General features: G+C 49.2%; 1 long non-coding RNA gene across 1 annotated transcript; it reads left to right on the top strand.

Annotated features, from left to right (window-relative positions):
- Window positions 1–131: 131 nt before the first annotated feature.
- On the top strand, window positions 132–19,844 carry LOC149875432 (uncharacterized). The gene is made up of 3 exons (XR_016440034.1): window positions 132–188; window positions 4,686–4,805; window positions 19,050–19,844. It is a non-coding gene; the product is annotated as an uncharacterized LOC149875432 (long non-coding RNA).
- The last annotated feature ends 816 nt before the right edge of the window (window positions 19,845–20,660 follow it).

Here is a 20,660-nt window from a genome sequence, read left to right on the forward strand (position 1 = left end):
CGAACCTGATCCGCCCGTCCGGCTAGAGAGACCCCCCTCCACCATAGAGTTCAGGGGCGGGACTGGCCGCGTGGCCACCCCCCTTCCCTCCCACGGGGGCGGGACCACCTCCTGCTGCGCCCGGGGCGAGAGACTGCGCATGCGTGAGCCCGTTGCGTGCAGAGCTTGGAAGAAACCAGCTGTTAGCGGTACTTATTTGGTTTAATAAAAGATCTTGCATTCCCCCAAGAAATGCAAAAATCCAGACCTCTTGGTTCAGAGATGAGACCTTTCAATAGACCACCTGAGAAATGGCAAAAAAATGATTTTTTAATTTTTTTTGCCATTTCTCAGTTGCTCTAATGAAAGGTCTCTCCTCTGAACCAACAGTCCTACATGTTTGCATTTCTTTTTGTCTCCGACCAGCACGGCTGCGAATTACATTCACCCAAAGCACCTTGTCTGCCTGTGCCCTTAGAGCAACAGGCTACAAGCAGCTCCCCCCAAAGCTGGTTGTAGCCCAGGGGAACCCAGGCAGATGCTACAGAGGAAAATACCCCCCAGCCCCTACCAGTCCAATCAGGGTCACCCCCAGTGCAACCGTACCCACCATCAAGCCCCCACAGTCCCTACCAGTCCAATCAGGGTCACCCCCAGTACAACCGAACCTACAACCAACCCCTCCCCAGCCCCTACCAGTCCGATCAGGGTCACCCCCAGTACAACCGAACCTACAACCAACCCCTCCCCAGCCCCTACCAGTCCGATCAGGGTCACCCCCAGTACAACCGAACCTACAACCAAGCCCCCTAGTTCCTACCACTCTGATCCCTTCCTGGCAGACCCGGACACAGACACGGACAAACCAGGTGTCCGCCGGGGCCTGGACAGAAAGGGGGCCCGAAAAGGAAAAAAAAAAATTACGAGTTTTAATATTGCACGTCTACGGGACTAGCAATGTTATCAGTTGAGAATGAGCTTCTTAAAGACGTCAATACCACAAATGCGATAAAGACTTTTGCAACAAAAAAGTGATTCTCTCTGGCAAAGGGGGGCCCGATACTAAAAGTTCGCCCCGGGGCCACCAGGAATCATGGTACAGCACTGCTTCTTGGCCCCAATGCAGCATCAGTCTGACCCCAAATGTAGGGACAGGACCCTCCGGATCTGGTTGCAGCAGGACGTTCCCCATCCCCAACCTGGGCTGCAGCAGCACCCAGTGTCTCTTGTGGAGGCCTGAAACCCCCTGACACGTGTAGCAGAAACAGAGCATCAAATCTTCATAGTAGTACACAGGCATCTTCCCCGACCAGGGGCTGTTCAACTTCTCCAGGAACACCCCCAGTGATGGAGCATCCACAGCTTCTCCAGGCATCTTTTCCACTGCCTCGCTGCTCTCACAGTGAAGTTTTTCTGGAGATCCAATCTGAACCTACTTTGTTGCAGCTTCAAGTCCCTGGTCCGCATCCTCCTCTCTGCAGCACGAGAGAGAAGGTGCTTTCCCTTTTCTTTATGGCAGCCCTTCAGGTATTTTAAGACTACTGTCATGTCCCTGCTTGAGTGCCTTTTTTGCAAGCTGAACATGCCTGGCTCCTTCAGTCTCGCCCTGTATGACTTGCCTGGGTTGCTCTTGTGAACCACATGCAGGTATTTGTTGAACCACATGCAGGTATTTGTACCTTTGAAGCTACATGTTTCAAGCACCCTTAAAAGCTTCTGGCAGCCCCCTTTTCTCCCACCCTGCCTGCCCCTTGGTGTTGCCACTTCCTGGTGGAGACTCACTGGTGCAAAGGGAAAGGCAGGGGCTGTGCACAGAGGTGGTGGAGGGGCTTGGATGCCCTGCTCTAGGGATCCTCCTGGAAGACACCTGTAGCAGTGACCAGATCGGTGATTCTCCGCTCTTTTCGATAGACCGAGAACTTGTAGTGGTGGAGAGGCTTACGTGTCTCAGTGCTCCTCTGAGCTATGTTGCCCGTGGTCTCACACCCCTGGCAGGGTCACCCCTGGTGAACAAGCCCAAGAGGAGGTTCCAGGCAAACCACAGCCCAACCCCAAGTGCTCAACAGTGTATGGGGCAAGAGAAGCTGTCGGGATCCCCATGGCTGTCAAAACAAAAGAAGGCTGCAGCGGGGTGGAGGTCTTCTGTCATCTTGGGTTCTCCTTTGCCACAGAGCCCAGATCTCCACTTGTCAACTTCGTGCGGTTGCGGTCTCTGCGCACCAGATTCCTCACGTTAAAGTCACAGGCAGGCTTCTATTACAGGAAACAATACGCTGTCCTTTTGTGGACAGATCTGTGGCTCAGGACCCATCAATGAGCCATGGTAGACATTATCCTTGAATCGATGGATTGCCTCCACAAATGGTTCTCAACCCGGGTAGACTTGAGGCCCCCTCAGAAAACACCAGCTCTTCACTTTCACTTGTTCTTTGACTCCAGAAAAATGCTAAAGTGATTTTTCCGTTGCAAAGTCCTCAGGAAGCATAGGTCTGACATGCTGGATTCCTGTTTGAAGTCTCTGGGTTTATCTTGTGAATCATGTCCACACACTTGGCAGTGCTAACCTTGTACAGCATCTTCAAAAGGACCTCAGGGCACTCCTGGGTGCCATGGCATTGGCACACCCTGTTTGAGAATCATGGGACTCGCCTGCTTGCCTCAGGGCTGCCTGTCAGCACCTGCTCTGTACCCATCGTCTGCCCCCCACCCAACTATTAGTTTTTCCCCCATATTAAATTAACTACAACTGGTTGTAAAGCACAGGGGAGAGAATAGAGCTTGAAGCTGCCAGATGTGGGTAGTCAGGGAGGTGCAGAGGCTCCCACCTGTACTTATCAGGTCCCTGTGGGTGCCCTGGGGTTTTCCCCAAAGCAATGCCTCTCAGTCCTACGTGGAGCAGGAAAGGGTCTGTCTCCTGGAGGGAATAAGAAGGAATCTGCCTGTCCAGGTCCTGATTCTTGACGATATGTGCTACACTCCTCTCAGCCACTCGGATGCTGTGGAGAGGGGTGTCTGCAACTTCAGTCACTTGGCGTCCTCTGTCCCTCCATGCATAAGCCTCCACTACTGCTTTTGCTTTTTCTCTGCTGCTTTTCAAGAGCTCCCTGCCACAGCAACCTGCATACCTGAACTGGGCCAAGTGCCTTCAGTCTCCAAATGACACGGGCACTGGGAGTTTCTCTCTCCCACCCGAGTCCAGGCTTCTTACTGCCAGTGCTTGCTCCAAGCACGAGCCAAAGCTAGGACTTCCCTCTCTCCGTTCTTTGGAGACCGCTGTGACAGGGAAACGAGGAGTTGGTTTGTTCATAGCAGGTAAAAGTGAACATCACTTTGACATTACACGCCTATTTCCCTCTCCCCGATCTCATCAAATCGGCCTGCACCACCTTACATTGACTGTTTCCTAACTATTCTTTGCGACCGTGGCAACCTCTTAACATTTTTCTGTGGAATTACAGCTGAACGGTGGTTATTTAAATGGGAATCAAAAACATATTAAACCCATTCAGTGATGGACACTTTCCAGTGAAATGCCTCTGGGCACAAAGCACTGCATGGTTTTCTATGGGGGGAGACTCTGCTAGGGTGGATGTGCCCAGCGGAGAGCTGCAGTTGCAGCACAAATTGGGGGAAGTCATTCCAGGAATGGGCTCCAGTGTTTCTGCCCTTACATAGTGGAGCCTCGCTCGACTGCTGAGACAAAGTACCTGCAGCGTCAGAGAAAATATCCATGAGCTTTTTGTGAGAATCGTGCCCCTTGTGCTGCTGTGCTGAGATTGCTGAACTCCTTGAGTGCTACCGAACTCCTCTTGCAAGTTGCTTTAATATTCATGCAATTGGTTTATTCTAACGCACAACCTTGGCAGCCCAAGAGGTAGCTTCACTTTTTTTTCATGGAGCTGGAAATTTTCCCTCCTTCCACACAAGGTCTCAGTGTTCAATTTTAGTTAGTGCCGTAGCTCGTTTAGGCAATTAGCTCTCCCTAGGAGGTCTCTTTTAAAGGCCTCTGAGATACAGTGAGGTTAACCTAACAGTTTGAGCAATTGCTGCAGCTCACTGTAGTTAAACTGCCTGCAATGTGCAACCTCTGGACCTTGTATCAAAGTAACTAGTATTTCCTTCTATAAGAATCAGTGCGGTTCTGATTAGGATTTCATGGTCTGAAGGAGCGTTTCTCTGTAAGGGCTGTTGTGTCACTCCAAGCAGAGAAGAGACAGGGATGTGTTGCAATGAATATAAAGGAGATACTTTCCGGCGGCTGCCAGACAAAGAAACTGCAGTTCTTGCTAGCCCCCCACCTCCCAAGGCGAGAGTAAATGAGACGTGTGTTGCCTGGAATTATCAGACGACTTCTCATCAGCCCTGGCCTTAGCCAAGCAATCGTGGAAGGAGCTGCATGGTGTATGCCAGCCAGGCAGAGGTGGCTCTGCTACATGGGGAAGGGGGAGCTAATTCAGGGTGGAAATGCCTCTTGCCTGCTTTGGGGGAGCCCTGCAGCTGATCCACTTGCTTGGGGGCCAATCTGGTGCTTCCCAGGTCCACTGGCCAGCATTTCCTCCCTCTTATTTAAGGTGGGGTATGTTGCAAGCACGTGGCAATAAGGGGAGGGATGCCTGTTGCAGTGGCCTACAAAACAGTCTGGGGCTTGGTGAATTCCTTTTCCCTCTGCTCCCAGGAATGGTTCAGTTACCTATTCTGCATCACAGGTTTTGATCTACACCCATAAGCGATCTGATACCTGAGCAAGGCTGTCAGCCAACAGCCTCCAGCCATCCCTGTGAATTTGGACTTTTATTCCAACCTGTTTGGAGAAGCAATGGTACCAGGTAAGTGCTGCTGCTAGTTACCTACTTGCTACCCCATTCACATCATGGAGTGAGCCTGCACCCGAAGTTGGTGGCCACAGACATATATGCGGGCACAAGTTAGCCTAATGTTTGCTTTTAATTCTGGCACCCAGAGTCAGCCCCAGGCACCAACTTAGATCTGGGTGTAGAAATATAAGCTGCCATACCTACTGATTCACCTCTGCCATCCTAGACCAGCCACTGCCCTCTGTGCCACCAACACCCATGGCACAGAGGTACCCAGTTACATCTCTGTCCAGCAGCCCTCTGCCCTGATCATCAAACTTCTGTGAGTCACATGTTAAGCTAATTAGAAATGAGCAAAACTAGCACTTACCTGGAAAGTCTTCCAGGAAAATGCTGAGGCATCAGGAAATAGAGCAGTGACTTGGCTCGGAGAGAGCAAGCCCGCTTGTGTTTTGTGTACTAAGGTAAATTTCCCCAGGATCAAGAATGGACAGACACATGGCTATCCCGGAGAGTAGCTCATGCAGTGGACAGCTGTCACTGCATCTTGCCACTGGAACTAATAGCCTGTTTGCCTCCAGCAAATGACCACCCCGGGATGGAGCAGATGGACAAAACCTAAATTAGCAGAACTTATATTGGTCGTGTTTTACCCTGGATTCTCCATCACATTGAGTGAGGTTACTCCAGTTCAGTAGCCTGCATTGTCTGCTACATTTATACATTGGTTTAAGCAGTATGTCCTTCTAGGCCCTCAGTATTTGGTCTTTTGAGTTAATATCCCATTAGGATGCTAGGGGACACTAGCTATTGTCTTGTGGCTGAGATATGACATCAAGATCCGACCTATGTGGTCAGCCATCATTCCACAGAAGTTTTCCCAAGAGGAGTGGCAAGAATCAGCTTGTCTTGCCCCTGGATAAAAATGTCCTCCTCTACTTAATGCTCAAATCCAGCCATGTTCACCTCTCCTAAGCAACTGGACTTCAGCGCTGCACCAGGCTGGAAGTGAGAGTGGTCTAGATTTTGACGCTGTTCCTGTCTACGCCCTGCTCTCCTGAGCTTGCAGAGTGCTTTGGTTCAACATCAGGGTCAAGCACGCTTATTATGAATCTCTCTAGCACCACTCACATATAGCAGGGCACTTACGATCAGGAAGGGCCAGCAGCCACAGCAAGGTGCATTCGGAGAAGATAAGAAGGTTTCATGTGGGTTTTAAAATAGTGGCTGGATCCAAAAAGGTAAAGCTGTACTAGGGCTTGCCAGTTTTAGTAGCCAACAGTGTGGAAGGGAGTGTGGTGTCTAGTATTATGCCCAGCAGTCTTTGACTCCTATACAAAATAGCCAGGCTCCCATTAATAGCTGGGTTGATAGGGGGCAGCCTGCATTGGTAGCAATGGTGCAAACACTGGTCTAGATGGGACACGGGAGATTTTTGCTACACTCTAGCAAGCAGGTTTTCATGAACAAGGATGAAACGACATAAGCCCCATCTATGCTATTACTTGCAGCTACAACCCTCTGTGAGAAAATCCCATCAAATGAAAAGGAAGGATATTACAGATCCAGCTCTCCTAGCAGATCACATTAGCAGGGTATGTCTTCACCGCTCAGTCAAATTTAAAAAAAGGCTACATAATGTTATGCTTAATAACATGTGCAGTTACACAAGCTAAGGTACAGGTTATCACTCGGGTCTGGAAGGAATCTATTTTCCTGCACATGCTCACACCCCATTTACCTTGTTCTTCAATTAGCTGAGATCGGAAAAGGTATTTTCAGTGTTTTCTGAAGTGCTGATCGCTGCTGCTGCTGTTATACCTGACCAGGCCTTGAGCCTTTATCCAGTCAAGGCCAAGTTCTTATAAATCACGCTTCTCCGAACCAGTTAGTCTCTAAGGTGCTACCCTGCCCCTGCCTTCTTCCTGACTAACATGGCTAACCAGCTGTCTATAACACGCTGAGTATCTGTTGGAATTTGGACTGATGACTCTGCCATGCCACCCTGTGTTTTATAATGCCTCTTCTTGCAATCAGCTGTGTGCAAACAAGAGCTCAGTGCTTTCTCTAGGCCAGGCTGCTGTCAGCGACAGCTTCTATACGGTACCGATTGACCTATGCCCTGGTCCAGAAGACTCCAACTATAGTCACTGAATTGCTCTTGGGCTGCAGAGCATTTCCAGATGGCCAGTGGTGAGCCAATAGGACGTGTCACGGTTTCCAGCTGGAACGAGCAGGAGGTGGAGCTGACAAGCCAGGATAGGATTTGGCTTTACTCAGCTCCTTTTAGGGGAAGAATATTGCCATAAGGGTAGCACAAACACTCCCTAGTCCCCTTCCATGCAAGCATTTGCTTTAATTGCAATTGGGATGTCATGTCATCCCAAATTAGTGGGCAAAGGTCAAGGAGCCAAGACCTCGATTAAGATATAGTCCACCCCCGCAAGGAGCTGTAGGACTCAAGTTCTGAGTCTTCTCCCACGTCGTGAGGAGAATGACAGGCATCTGGAGGAGGTATTAGAGTAATCCCTGCCATGACCAGCATTGTCAACCTCTCCATGTCAGCAGTAGAGCTACAGAGATGATTTTATCCCTCGAGATCAAACAAGCTTAGATATCAGGCTTGTCTCCCCTCAAGCGAGTGGGAAAGGAGCCCATCCTGATGCATGTCCAAGTGCATGTTATACAGTACATTTGCCTCTGGCCATCAACAACCTATAGCCACTGTTATAGCAGAAAGTGGCAACTGTTTAATAATTCACAGCAATGCAAACCCTCGGAGTCCCGGAAATGCTGAAGAAGATGCATTCTGAATAACAACAGTTAACATCCAGCCTTCTTTCTGCCAGCCTTTAAAACAGTTTGTGTTGCAACAATTAAAGATAAAGTCCGACAAGAGCAGCTGAATGCTCGGGAACCGATAGGCTGCATTGTACACCCCAAGTACATTGGTTTCAAGATACAGCATCGATTTCCTGTTTTCCCATGGCTTGACGCAGTGCCAGGCTCATTGTGTGAAAGCAGACTGCAGAGGGCCTACGCAGAAGACAAGAGCCAGGCTGGGCTGTTTCTCAGCTCATGCTGTTTCTTCTTTCGAAGCGCTTCAAATGGCAAATCTCAAAGAGAGCAAATTCTGTTGGAGCCATCCTCATGCAGGCACACAAAGTGAGAACCTGCGAGGCAGAAAGCATGGACGTGCCTCCTGCTGGAAGCTTCGGCTCATCTTTGGATGAGCTTTTAAACCGTCTCCCAGTTTTTGTAGACTTCCGCCAGAGCTATGCAGCTGAAGACCTGGACCTCACTTCCCTGTGTTTAATGGGCCTACAGACTCCCTTCCTTCCACCTTCCTTAACTGGAAGTAGTGTAACTAAGGTGGAGCAACTAGAAAACTAACAGCTGCCAGTGCTCTCTACTGCCCACACCACTGGCACCAGCACCCAGGAGCTGCCCTGGGTGCCCACCTGTCCTATTACATCCCTGTTAACTGGCCCCATTAACCTATTGGCTCTATCAGGCTATCCCTACCTCCGTCCCCCCTCTTTCACTAGTGAGAGATCAAGTCCCACCTTTGATCCACCCAAGATACCAGGTTCCTTCACCCACTACTTAGGTTTTCAAGCATGCCGCTTCGTGCTCACTCCCGTGCTGCCCCTCCTGCTTGGGTGGAACATCCCATACGTATCCTCAGAGCAATTTCAGATCCTGCCTTTAAACTCTCCTTTGCTGGGACGACTGTAAAATTTGACAAGAGCATGGATGGGCAGAGGCCACCACCCATGACGCTGACTGACATGATCTCATTGTTCTCTCTCATTGCTCCACTGTCTGTCTGCCCCCATCTCTTGCCCCTTAGCTTATGTTTAAATCATAATCTCTTTGGTTCATGGGTTGTATCTCTGTTATCCATTTGTAAAGCACCAAGCATAGCAGAGCCAGGGATCCTACAGCCCATGCTAGTACTGATAATGGAGCTCTCCTTTACAGTGTGTATGTTCAGTATCCAGCATGATGAGATAAATCATCAGAGCTGAAGCCTTATATATTTGCTGCAATAGAAATTATGAAAAAAAAATAATATTTTAACAAAGAACCTGCATCAACCCCTTGATTTGAGACGAGATAGTGAAAACCAGATGGTTTACAAAAGAAAGCATGCCATAGAGTCATAGGCAATAGGGCTGGAATGGATCTCAAAAAGCTATCTAGTCCATCCCCACCTCAAGGCAAGGTCATGCTCATGCTAAAACTAAACATATAATTATACAGCAGAAGTTAAGTAGAAATTGCCTGTTCTGATTCCCTTGCCCCAGACTTTTCTTTGGATCGTAAGCACTTTGGAACAGGATTTTGGAAAGCCCCTAATACAGCCAGCATCTGATGTCAAGTGCAGGAAAAACGAACCCCAGGGCATCCGAGAATCTTAAAAGCAAAAGAATTGGAAGCAGGGCTGCATCCAAACCTTAGATCCAGACCCATTTGGATACGGGGAAATTGGGACCTGAGCTTCACAGTTTAAACTAAAGGGTGTTCTGTTTTTCTTTAAGTTACAGCTTGCAAACAAATCCCAAGGGTCATCATGGCAAGAGAACAAAAGAAACTGGAATGAGAAGGATTGCTTCTCCCCCAGCCTGGCCTGAGGTCCCCTGGCCCATTCATAGAGAGTATATCCACCCACTAACAAGGGCACAGCAGTAACAGATGTTCCTCAGCATGCACGGCAGCCCTTTTTCATAACAAGAGCATAACCTGTGTGAGTCAGCATGGGGAGATGGAGCCAGTGCTGCTGTGGAGGTGCTGCAAGTGTAGCCAAGGACAAAGGGCAGTTGGTGCAAACTAGTCTCAAACCCTGCTTGGAGCAACGCTTGCTCCCTTAGATCCCAGCAATGTGAACTAGGGTTCAGCAGGACTCTGGGCTTCAAAGCACAAAGATCCCTTTGTGGCTGGTTTAAGGTGAGAGCGGAGGGATAAGATGTGGTGCATCATGAATTCATAAGTTGCTGTGACAACCATGTGCCACCCTTAACACCACGGCTATGTGCAATTTTAGCTCTAATTTAACAACTCTTGGTGGGCGTGTGATGCTACGAGGGGGTAGTTACATTACTACAGCAGTGTCAAAGATCCACGAGCTGGATCCAGCCTGCACAGCCCTCTCGTTCAGCCCCTGATGCAGCCCGTGAGTCTCTGAGTTGACTATGTGGGGCTGCTGGATGGCCCTGCATGCCATACATAGCACCTGGTCTAACTTACCTCCTGGGCTGGTGGAGTGGCCACTGCTTGCAGCACAGCCCTACACTGCAGCATAGGCAGTCTGGCTTAGTGGTTAGGTCACTGAGGAAAAACAGGGGTTTGGGGCTGGGTGAGCAGATAAGAGCCATATTATCAAATTGATGTAAAAATCACGGTTCGTTTCTTTGGCGGCTCAATGAATAATGATCCTTTAGGCACACATTGTTGGTGATACAAAAGGTATATATTTGCAAATAGGGTCAGAGAGAGAAGACAAAAGATAAAACACTCTGCCCCCCCCCGGGGAACACTTCTCAGCAGGCTTTTATCCCCTCTCTCCTGAGCACGTGTACAGAAGCAGGAACTCTTACAACTCATTTCCGGTTCATACAAACATGTATGTGAATACGTCACATCATACATCGCATGTGTATTATAATTAACTACTTAAGTATGCGGGGCGGATAGGCTTAATATGTATTAGCTTATTGCGCTTGCCCAGAAAGCACTTCAGTTTATAAAAGTTCAAACCTCTCCTGCCTTCAAGGCTAGAATTGCAATTTACTCTTATCTGCATGAGAAAAGCTGAGGAGTATATGCTTTACTGTAACAAAGAGATAGTAAATTTGCAAAACAAAGAGAGAGTGATACCTTAGTACAAAGAGCCCTTAGTATCCTTCCCTCCAACCCCCTCCTTCTTACACCAGGGAGACAAGAAGAGCTGGCAGCCATGCTTATTCTGACAACACTATTAATGGGAGCTAACAGCTGTTTTAACAATACTATTGATAATGCATTTTTAATAATATTTCTAACAAAATCAAGAAGGAAATCCAGGGGCAGAGTCCACAGTGCAGTCCAAAGTCAGGATCCACGGATCAGATTCTGTGTTACCTAACGCAAGGAATAATCCACAGGGCGAAGTCCAAAAGCAGAGCCAATCCAGGGTCAGGAGCCAGGAAATAGATCCACGGGGAAATCCAAAGCTGAAGTCCAGAAATAAGTCAAAACCAGAGTCAGAAACTGGGAAACCAGAGATTGCAGGAGCCAGGAGGTTCAACACAGCACAGTTGTTGACTGGCCTGCAAACCTAGGGCCCCAGCTGGTGCAAAATGGGTAGGCAGTGCTCCCTGCAGCCAGCCAAGATGCTTGCTATTCCTAAACTGGGGAAGAGTTCATTAGCTGAGGCCTCCTGCCTGTGTGACTGCTGCTGTACTTGGCCCAGGCTGGCCTGCCCAATCCAAGTCCCTGGCACTGAGTGGCTCCCATGTGTAGCACAGCCCTGGAGCAGCCAGAGCAGGACCATGCCACGTGCGATGTCAACTCTGGCCACTCCAGGACATGCACTAGGGCCAGTCTGTGGCCCAATCCAGCCCACAAACCAGCCTCACACCACTCAACCCGCTCACAGGGCAGGACACCCCTGACTTAGTACAACCTGTAGCTTGACCACAGTGATACCCGAACATACCTGGACCTGCGAAGCGTCAAAAGACTAAACAAGAATCATTTCTCTCAAGTAGAACAAAGAAGACTAAAGTCTCAGGGAATTGGGATGTGCTGCCTTTCCCTTCCAGGGACTCTTCCGCACAAGGAAGCTGGCCAGCAGCACTCTTCCAAAATCCCTTTTCTGCTGTCGCTAACTCCCTAGACAGACCTCTAGTCCAAGACAGGAGAGTCTGCATGGGGAACTTATTCTGGAATAGCTGAATTACCCTGGAATCACTGTAGGCCTTTTTCTTCTAGTCATTTATCCCTCTGCAGGCAAGGCTTAAGTTGCCCATGCAAATCCAAACAAAGTTGGTAGCGACTGAACCTTCTTGCCATTAGTGACCAGATGGCCAAGGCCCAGTGTTTCCATCCAGTTCCCAGGGTCAGTGGTTGTATTTACTGGAGTCTTTGATCCAAAAGGAGTCACAAACCTCTTTGAAGTCAGCACTCATACACAATGAAAGGATCGACTCTGTGTCAGAGACAGTAAGAAACAAACCATGCAGGAACCACCAGAGGCATGTGGCAATTTGGGGAGGCTTGAGAGGCCTTCTCCCCAGCACACCCCTTTGAATCTTCAATCTCCAGGGGGCTGAGAGCAAGCCTGGAGGTCAAGTCCTGAGCAACTTCCCCGCTGAATTTCCAGGTGTGGAGCACATCAGTAAACTCAAGTCAGAGCTCAGCCCCACACCTCTGGGATCAGTTGCCGACATGGTATAGTCAAGACCCCAAGTTTCTTGGGCACACAACCGATATAAGGAAGAAAAGACATGGTGGTCTCCTCAACAAGGAAAGAGCTTGCTGTTGTGGCTTCTGTGTTGTTCAAGGAACCTGGACTTTGTGTGCACATCCATAAATAAGACAGGTGATGCCGAAGACAATAGATCATAGATCAATCCCAGAGAAGTAGGGCTAGCAGAGACCTCCAAAGGTCATCTAGTCCACCACTTCAGGCAGGATCAGCCCAGTTTCTGGCATGATACTTGACTTCTCACCAGTTTCTCCCCTGGAAGGCCCCAAACCTAAGAATGACCCAACAGCTTGTGTCAAGGCATCAACACATCCTTGTCCTATTCAGCTGAGGAGACAAGTTTATGGGGTAAGAAGACATTGGTAGGGAAGGATGTGTCAGTGTAAGAGTTAATGAAGATTACAAAGAGCTTCATTCTCCAGGGCTTTCTGTTGGTGGCCATTATTAGTAAGTGCTAAATTCACATAAAAATAAATGTGTCCACAGCTACAGAAATAGTTTCATTATTAATGACAAGGCTCCTGTCGGATCCGTTATAGCACTATTTGAAAGGAGAGATGCTGCCAAAGGACTTTTATAATTTTGTAAATAATTATCTGTCTCGTTTGTTATCACAACGAGAGCCTCACAAAGCATTTGTAATGAAACCTGACATGTCAGCAAAGCCGGGCTGGACGTCAAGCAAACCCGGGCAGGATTCCAGGTGCCAGCCAGAGATTTATTATTCTCGTAAAATGTGGAAGTTTAGTTTTAGCCTGGAAACTGGCAGCGCTCAGCTAGTTTGGCAGCATTTCCCATTAAAAGATGGGCTTTGCTTGAACTCGGGATTGTGATGCTAACACCACGTGTGGCCACCTAGGATCAGACAGCTCCTGCTCCGATGCACATCTTGGCCACTCTGAACATCCCAACTCAGATCTTCCAGCAGAAGCTACTGGGAGAGTGTTTTGGCGATCTACATAGTTTCCTAGGCTGCCTCCAGGCCCACCATTCAGCCCAAACCAACCAACCATCTGTTGTTTCTCTGTTGTCTTGGTCAGGGTAGTTCTCCATGTAGGACGCACTGCCATGGTGTTGTCTGTGCTGCTGCAGGCAGCGCGGGTTCCCTTGGAGACCCTCATGTTGCACAAAGAATGGCCACAGGCTGGTTTGGTGGCAGAGGCTCAGCCAAGTTTATTACTTGCTGCAAAGTGCCAACTCACTAACGTGCTTGTCCCAGGGATACAAGATGCTAGCTCTGGACACAGGCACAACTCACAAATAGTGTCCCCTAGGCCTAGGGCAAAGTTCCAAAGGTTTCCAGCCTGTCTCTTATATGTGGATCAAAGCACTTCTTTTTATATCAGGTATCCAGGTTGTAGTCGTATTAGTCTAGAGGAAAAGGCAATCAGGACTCATCGTAGAGATGATTGCTTTTTTTACACCAACAAGATTTTTGCAAAAAAAAATCCTTTAATTAATTTAATTCAAGGCATTTTTTTGCAAAAGTCGTGTTGGTCTAATAAAAGCGATCATCTCTACGATGAGCCCCGATTGTCTTTTCACATCAGACGTTTACATAGCAAACGTCAACGCATCTGCCCAGTTACCCCCATCCACCTGTTGTTATCAAGAGTCATCTGGAATCTCTGGCACTACCGTTACCAATCCATCTTAACAGTCAACTTCATCAAAAAGTTTTACTGGGGGTCTGCAAAGCCCAATCTCATGGGCATTTCCCAGTCTAAAGCCCAGTGGGTGCAAGATCAGCCTTTGGTGAAGCCTCCTTTGGTCAATGCTCTAGCAAAGCCTTTCTATGAGTGGCATATGCACTGATCAGTGCTTGTATTAATCCCTACTGAAGGCCTATACCATCCATGTTACCAATGCTAAGCTCCAGGCAAGGGCAGTCTCACCTAGGGGTTAGTTACTTGAAGCACACATGCAGTCCAGATCAGGTCCCCAGTGAGCTGGGTTTCCAGAGGGGTCTGGTGTTGGAAGTGGATTCAGAAGCTGCAGCCAAAGTCAGGATGAGCTGGGGTCAGAGCCAAAGCTGGAGACAAGGTAAGCCGAATCAGGGTCAGAAGCCAAAGGTCAAACCAGAATCATGAGCAAGGACCTGGAGTCAGGAAACGCCGAGACTCTTACCAGACTCAAAAACTGGAGTCAGAGCCAGGAGTCAGGGCTAGAAGACCATCAAGGAAGCACACAGAGGGTCAGGAGCAAGGACTTTGGCCTTTGCCTGGACTAGGAGGCTGGGCCTGGCTTTTAAGGGCTGGAGCAGGTGGGGCCTGGGGCCTGTAGCTTCTGCCCTGATTGCCTCACCCAGCCCAATGTGCAGCTCGGGGTTCACTGCAGGCAGTGGCTCTTCAGGGAATGACTGGCCCTGATCTCTTGATTGGGACCAGTGGGTCCAGGGTCCTGGCCCATCCACATTACGACCAACCCCTTAGCCTGCCCTCCAGCTGCTGTCCAACACATCTCGGCAACCTCTCCTGACCACCAACCAGCTCCTTGCAAACTGCAGCTCTGCCAGCCTGCAAGGGAAAAGCCAGTTTCCCACATTTTTCTCCTTTAAAGGAGAATCCATTTTTAAAGTGTGTTTGTGACCCTTTCATAGATTCTTTCTTGCAACCCACTCTTGGGTCGCAACCCATGGGTTGAGAAACGCTGCCGTAGATGATGAGGGGGTGGTTCAGGGGGCTTGGGGCAGTTGAGAGTGGGCTCCAATTCCTCCCAAATCAGGCACGTAGACATAACTTTGTATGAGGTCTGTGGCATCAGCTAGGTTGTTAGGAACGTTAAACTGAAGGAGAAGACCTGGGTCATTGAATTCAGTCCCCTGCAATCACAGGCAACAGATTAAAACTATTTCCCCCAAAAAGGTTCCACAAGAAAACAACTCCAGCTTCTCTCTTAGGTCACAGATACAAAGCAGCCCATGTCAGGGTCTTTGGCATGTAAACTGAGGATCTTTATTACTCAGTGCTATGGGAAGAGAGCAGACACAAGCAGGCTACCAGTGCCTGAGGCCTTTGCTGTGGAAGGGTGTCAGTTAGGTAAACTGAGCCCAGATGATGGATGAAGTGGATCCCCATCCATAGTACAGAGGAAGGCAAAAAGAGATTTAAAAAAAAATCACTGGTCCCTTCCAATCTGATCTGTTCCTTCCTGCCACCAAACCTGGTGATCCCTTTAACTCTGGACATGTGAGCAAGATCTATGAGCCAGGGCCCTGCTGCATAGGAGCTCCAATGCGCTCCAGTCTGTTTCCCATTTCTAGCCAGGGCCGCTGTCTGATGCTTCAGAGGAGGGAGAAACAGAAACCCAGAAGCCAAGTCACGCATTCAAGGGAAGAGATTTTCCTCCATGCCCTTGCAGGAGACCAGCAAAAGCTCTGTAGCAGGGGATTCATGTAACACAGTGCAGTGGAGCAAGCTCTGCAAGCACACTGAAGAATTCAGGGAAGAGGACATCCAAAGAAGGGAAACCGAATCCAGAGAGGGCCATCACAGCTGCCCAGCCCAGCTGTCCTACCTGGCACCCACAAAATGGCAACATCCCCTGCAGTTAAGCTATCATGTGTCCTCCACAGAGGAGTGGGCAGGGGAAGAGGATGCCATGGTCCAGGGTGTGGAGCACTACAGGCAGCTGCTGATGCCCCCGCTACACTGGCACCCAGGTTTGGTGCCCTGCTTATCCCCGCTAGTGACACTAAGTCTATAACCTCCATGCAAACCCGCTCCGATGCCAGAGATCCCCCTTGCACCAGGAAGCCACACCACACCCTGAGACCATACACTTTAGCTTGGTGCCTCCAAATCCTGTTGGCACCATCAGGGAAGTCAAGGAGCCCTACACCACCAGACACCTCCCATGGAAGCAAGCAATACACACCAAGATCAAGTTTCCTTTCAACCCTCTCATGAAGACAGAAGTACTCACAGTCTTGTTACATGTTTTAATCCCCCTATCCTCTCCTACTACACTCCCTCAGACCTGCCAAGCTCCATCTTGAATCAATTTAAGTTCCTGCTACCATGCTCTTGCTAGGAAGGCTGTCCAAGAACCTGTCTGCTGGTTAGAAACCATCTTTAATTCACAGTCATGAGCACTTTGCACCCATTTGATCTCATACCAAGACTATCCTTTAATTTAAATAGCTCTTCTCTGTGTTCATCCACCAAATGTGTTTAAGCAGAATAATCATAGCCCTTTTCAAGTTGCACTTTGCTAAATTAAACAAGCCCAGTTCTTTTGCTCTCTCCTCATCAGACAGTTTGTCATTCTTCTAATCATCCTATTAGCGTTTCTCTGCACCGGTTCCTGGTCAATTAATCTTTTTGAACACGGTTGACTCTATAGAGCCACACACAATATTCTAAATGAGGTCTTTCCAATGCTTAGCAAGCAGGTACCTTCCCTATCTCTACTGAAAATACCCAGCCTAACTCACCCCGGAGTTGTGTTAGCCTCTTCCATGGAGACAACATGCTGGAAGCCCATGGCTAGCCTGCAATTAATCAATGCATCCAGGTCCTTCTCTTTCATTGCCTCCAGCTTATAGCAAACGTTCTTGGAATTAATTCAGAAGTCAAAGACTTTGTGCTTAGGACTGTCACATTTCATACTCTGGTCCGCAAGGGAATCAGATCCCTCCTGCATGACAACCCAGGCCCTCCTCTGTCTTGGTCCTACCTCCCAGCAGGGAAGTCTCTGCCAGATATATACACCCCCATCTTGCACCAATGTGGGTAATAACAATGTGAACGGGACAATCACAAGACCAGTCCCTGAGGAGAACCACTAGCAACCTAGTAGGTGTCAGCCAGGGCAAGTTCTCTTGTGCTTTGGCTCAATAACCTAGTGGTTTGAGTAGTCACCCAGGAATTTGGGATTTCAGGTCTAGGCCCACCTCACCTGGCGAGGGTTTGCACCTACATCTGCCCTGCTTCCCAGCACAGAGCTTTAACCACACACTGCAGGTAAGGCTTTCTCCAGGTCTCTGCTTGAAGCTGACCCCTTGGGAAGCCAAGACAGGAAAGTACTAGGGCAAGGAAGAAGAGCACATGCTCAATCAGTCAGGGCCAACCTTTTGGGCAGGTGTGCCACAAAGCAGTCCCTGCCCCCTCCTTTAATGCCGCTCTGCTCCTCTTCCCCTGCCCATTCTGCTGCTCTGCTTTCTGCTCCCTGCCCAATCTGTCCCTGTGTTGCTCTCTCCCCCATCTGACATATGCTACACGCAGAGGATGCCTGTGCCACTTCCGACATGCATGCCACAGGTTGGCTACCCCTGAGCTAGAGGGAGTGTGGCTCAGTGAGCTGGCTACTGCCCTGGAAGGCATGTGGCTAGTAAATGCAAGGTGCATTGGCCCAGCTTCAGGAGGGTTGGTAGGGGCCACTCTTGATGAGCATATCATGTGAACGGTAGCCAAGACCGAAGGAAAACGTAGGGTTTTGCATAGCTCTTAAAAATAATTTCAAGCTGCTTTGACTATCACTGCTGTAATGATTGCCTGCCTGGCCTTGCTCCAACCCTTTAGTCACGGAGATCTGTCTGAAGTGAAACATTCACAGACCTTGAAAATATACAAACTATGGGGTTGCTGTGGGATGCAGCTCGGAAGCGCTGGACTTGCAATAGGACGGGTCATGTTTCCACTGCCACAGGGTTCCCCGCATGGTAGAAGGACAGGACGCCCAGAGTGTTTATTCAGGCATCATTTACCCTGGATTTTACTCTGCAATAAATTTACTCTGTGGTAAGGAGCAGACATGTGGCCAGCTCTCCCCCACCGGCTGCTTGGCGTAGGCACTGCTATAGCACTTGGCCGGTAGGTGGCAGGTTTGTATCAAGTAACCGGCTACCCTCACTTGAAATGGACACACGAATAACTTCCTCTGGTGCAGATTTACTTCTGATTTTCCTGGAAGTGACTTTATACCAGAGAGCAGCATTTCCTGCAGAGTGAAAGCTGCGTGTTGGGACTCCACTCCGCTTCTCCTTGGGAATAAACTGAGAATATCCCAGAGTCAATGTGTTGCGTGTCCACCCCAAGAGAGGTTTCCTTTTCATCAGGGCAGCTGGGTTCTGTTGCCTACCTGATCTGTCCTTTGTAACGCTTTAAGAAATTAGACCCCTAAGAAAAGCATACCAGGGCTCAGTTTCTTCCCCCTGCCCCCCAGTTGTGCAAAGCAAACCTCTCGTGAGGTTCTAGGGTTTCTAAAGAATCATAGTAGAGCGCATGTGTCTGGATGCAGGAACAGACTTTATAAAGAAAACTTTACAAGTCATGAATTAGTTAAAAACATTGAACAATGGGCATAAGTAGCTGCTCCCTGAAATCTTCTTCATAGTGTCAGTGCACTGCTCACATACAGCCTCCTCACAGGGCACATCTTCATGTCTAAGGGCTTCATCCAAAGCCCACCAAAGTCTTAGCCCTTCTTCTCTTGTTGTTCTTGCTCAATATGCCTAAGCAACATTGTCCCTCTGCTTTTCCTGTGTCATACTGAGGGGTTGTGTTGGGGCTGACTGTGCATCTTGCTAATAGGTTAGACAGTGGACTGGTAGAGGATGGTCTGGATAGGGGGGAAGGCAGGGGGTTATACTAGATGATCTCTGGAGGTCCCTTCCAGCCCCACTTCTCTATTCTGTAATAGAAAACAGCCAGTCAGATACCTGACTCCATGTTTAGACCAGACTGAGTAAAAATGACAATGAGCTTCTCTTCCCAAAGTCTGTCAACCTGGGAACTCTGTCCTGCTCTCGGGCTTTCACTTTTGTTCCATCATTTCATTTGCAGGGCTGGATCCTCACTTCTGTGATACCCATACACATCTGGATCACTTGAATATCGTTTTCCAGACTTCTACCACTGTAAATGAAACCAGAGTCCTGTACCTGGAATCCAACTAGCAAACACATGCTTGGTGGTTTCTCCCTGGAAATGATGTATTTTGGATAAGCTGTAGAGCATGTTCTCTGTATACCACACTTATTGCTTGTAAGAAAGAAATAATATTTGGGCTGCACCACTGTTCCTGCTGGGACATAAAGCCAGAGATCCCTGGCTAACGGGTCTTGCCCCTGTGCTCAGGGCTATATTTGAGGTCAGGAAGGAATTATACCCCATGGTCAGATTGGTATGGACTAGAGGGGGCAGTGGGAAGGTGGCTGCCTTCCTTTGTAACAGGGGCATGGCCTCCACCTGGGATCTTTTGAGTGTATATCACCAACCTTTTATAGAAACAGGACATTGGCGGCTGTGGTCCCCCTGCTTTTCCTCTGCACAGTTTGGGTGTGATGTTTTGTGTTGTGTCAGGGTTGATTGTAGTTTTACTGAGAGGTTAGACCAGGGGTTGGCAACCTATGGCACGCATGCCATGGCACGTGGCATGGTTTTTATTGGCCCACAGGCTGCTTTCCACCCCAAGGGACGGGAAGAGGTGTGCCCAGATTGAGCAGCACGTGGCTGCCCGGGAACAGCCTTGTGCTGCTGCTGACCCCCATGTTACACTTGCCACTGCTGGACCCCAGCCCTGGAACACCGATCCCAGCCAGGGAAGAGCCCCTGACCCCAACCCTAGCCTGGCCCCAGTCCCAGCCCCAACCACATGCTGCTGCCAGCGGGCCTGACCTCAGCCCTCGCTGCCAGGCCATCAGCAGTGTCAAAAAACCTGTTTTTCTGGCATGCCAGCACTCTGGCACCTTCCAAGGTAGGCATTGTGTGTTTTTCGGCACTCCAGCTAAAAACTGTTGCCTACCTCTGGGTTAGATTATGGCTCTGTATAGACTAGCTAGAGGATGCTCCTGCCTCCAGCCCCTAGATGATATCTGGAGGTCCCTTCCAGCCCTAATTCTCTATGATTTGGTGATATGTGGCTTTGAGCAATACAGGATGCAGTGCGCAGCTCTAAGACAAGTAAAGAACAAAGTGTAGTCACCTTCAGAGAGCACAGCCAGATGGCCTTGGGGTCCCTCTTCTTGGTTAGCAACTGAACTGGGGGCTAGCGGAGTTGGTATTACAGAGTTTTGTGGCCTCAGCTGTTTCAGCTGGGGACATGAAAAACATCCCTCCCCTCATCCACACAGCAGTGCCAACCAAGCACCTGGCACAGGTACCACCAAGACCCACAGACAGAGTCTGCTGCTGGCTTCGCTAACGCCATTCTGCAAGCTGCCGATGCAGGCTATGTCTCAAATGTGGGGCCTGGAGTGTCAACATGACCAAACCTTCTTTTAGCTTTAAATTGGGGGTGTCAAAATATCACCTGGGGGCTGGGCCCGGCTCACAGAGCCCCATCACGCAGCCCCCATGCTGCCCCTTGGTCTGAGCTCCCCCAGGCAGCACATGCTGGACTGGACCACACGGCACCCACTTTGGGATCTGCACTATGTGCAACACTCACCCATC

The sequence above is a fragment of the Crocodylus siamensis genome, chromosome 1 (assembly GCF_052110815.1).
Source record: "Crocodylus siamensis isolate JL-2025a chromosome 1, ASM5211081v1, whole genome shotgun sequence".
Taxonomy (NCBI): domain Eukaryota; kingdom Metazoa; phylum Chordata; order Crocodylia; family Crocodylidae; genus Crocodylus; species Crocodylus siamensis.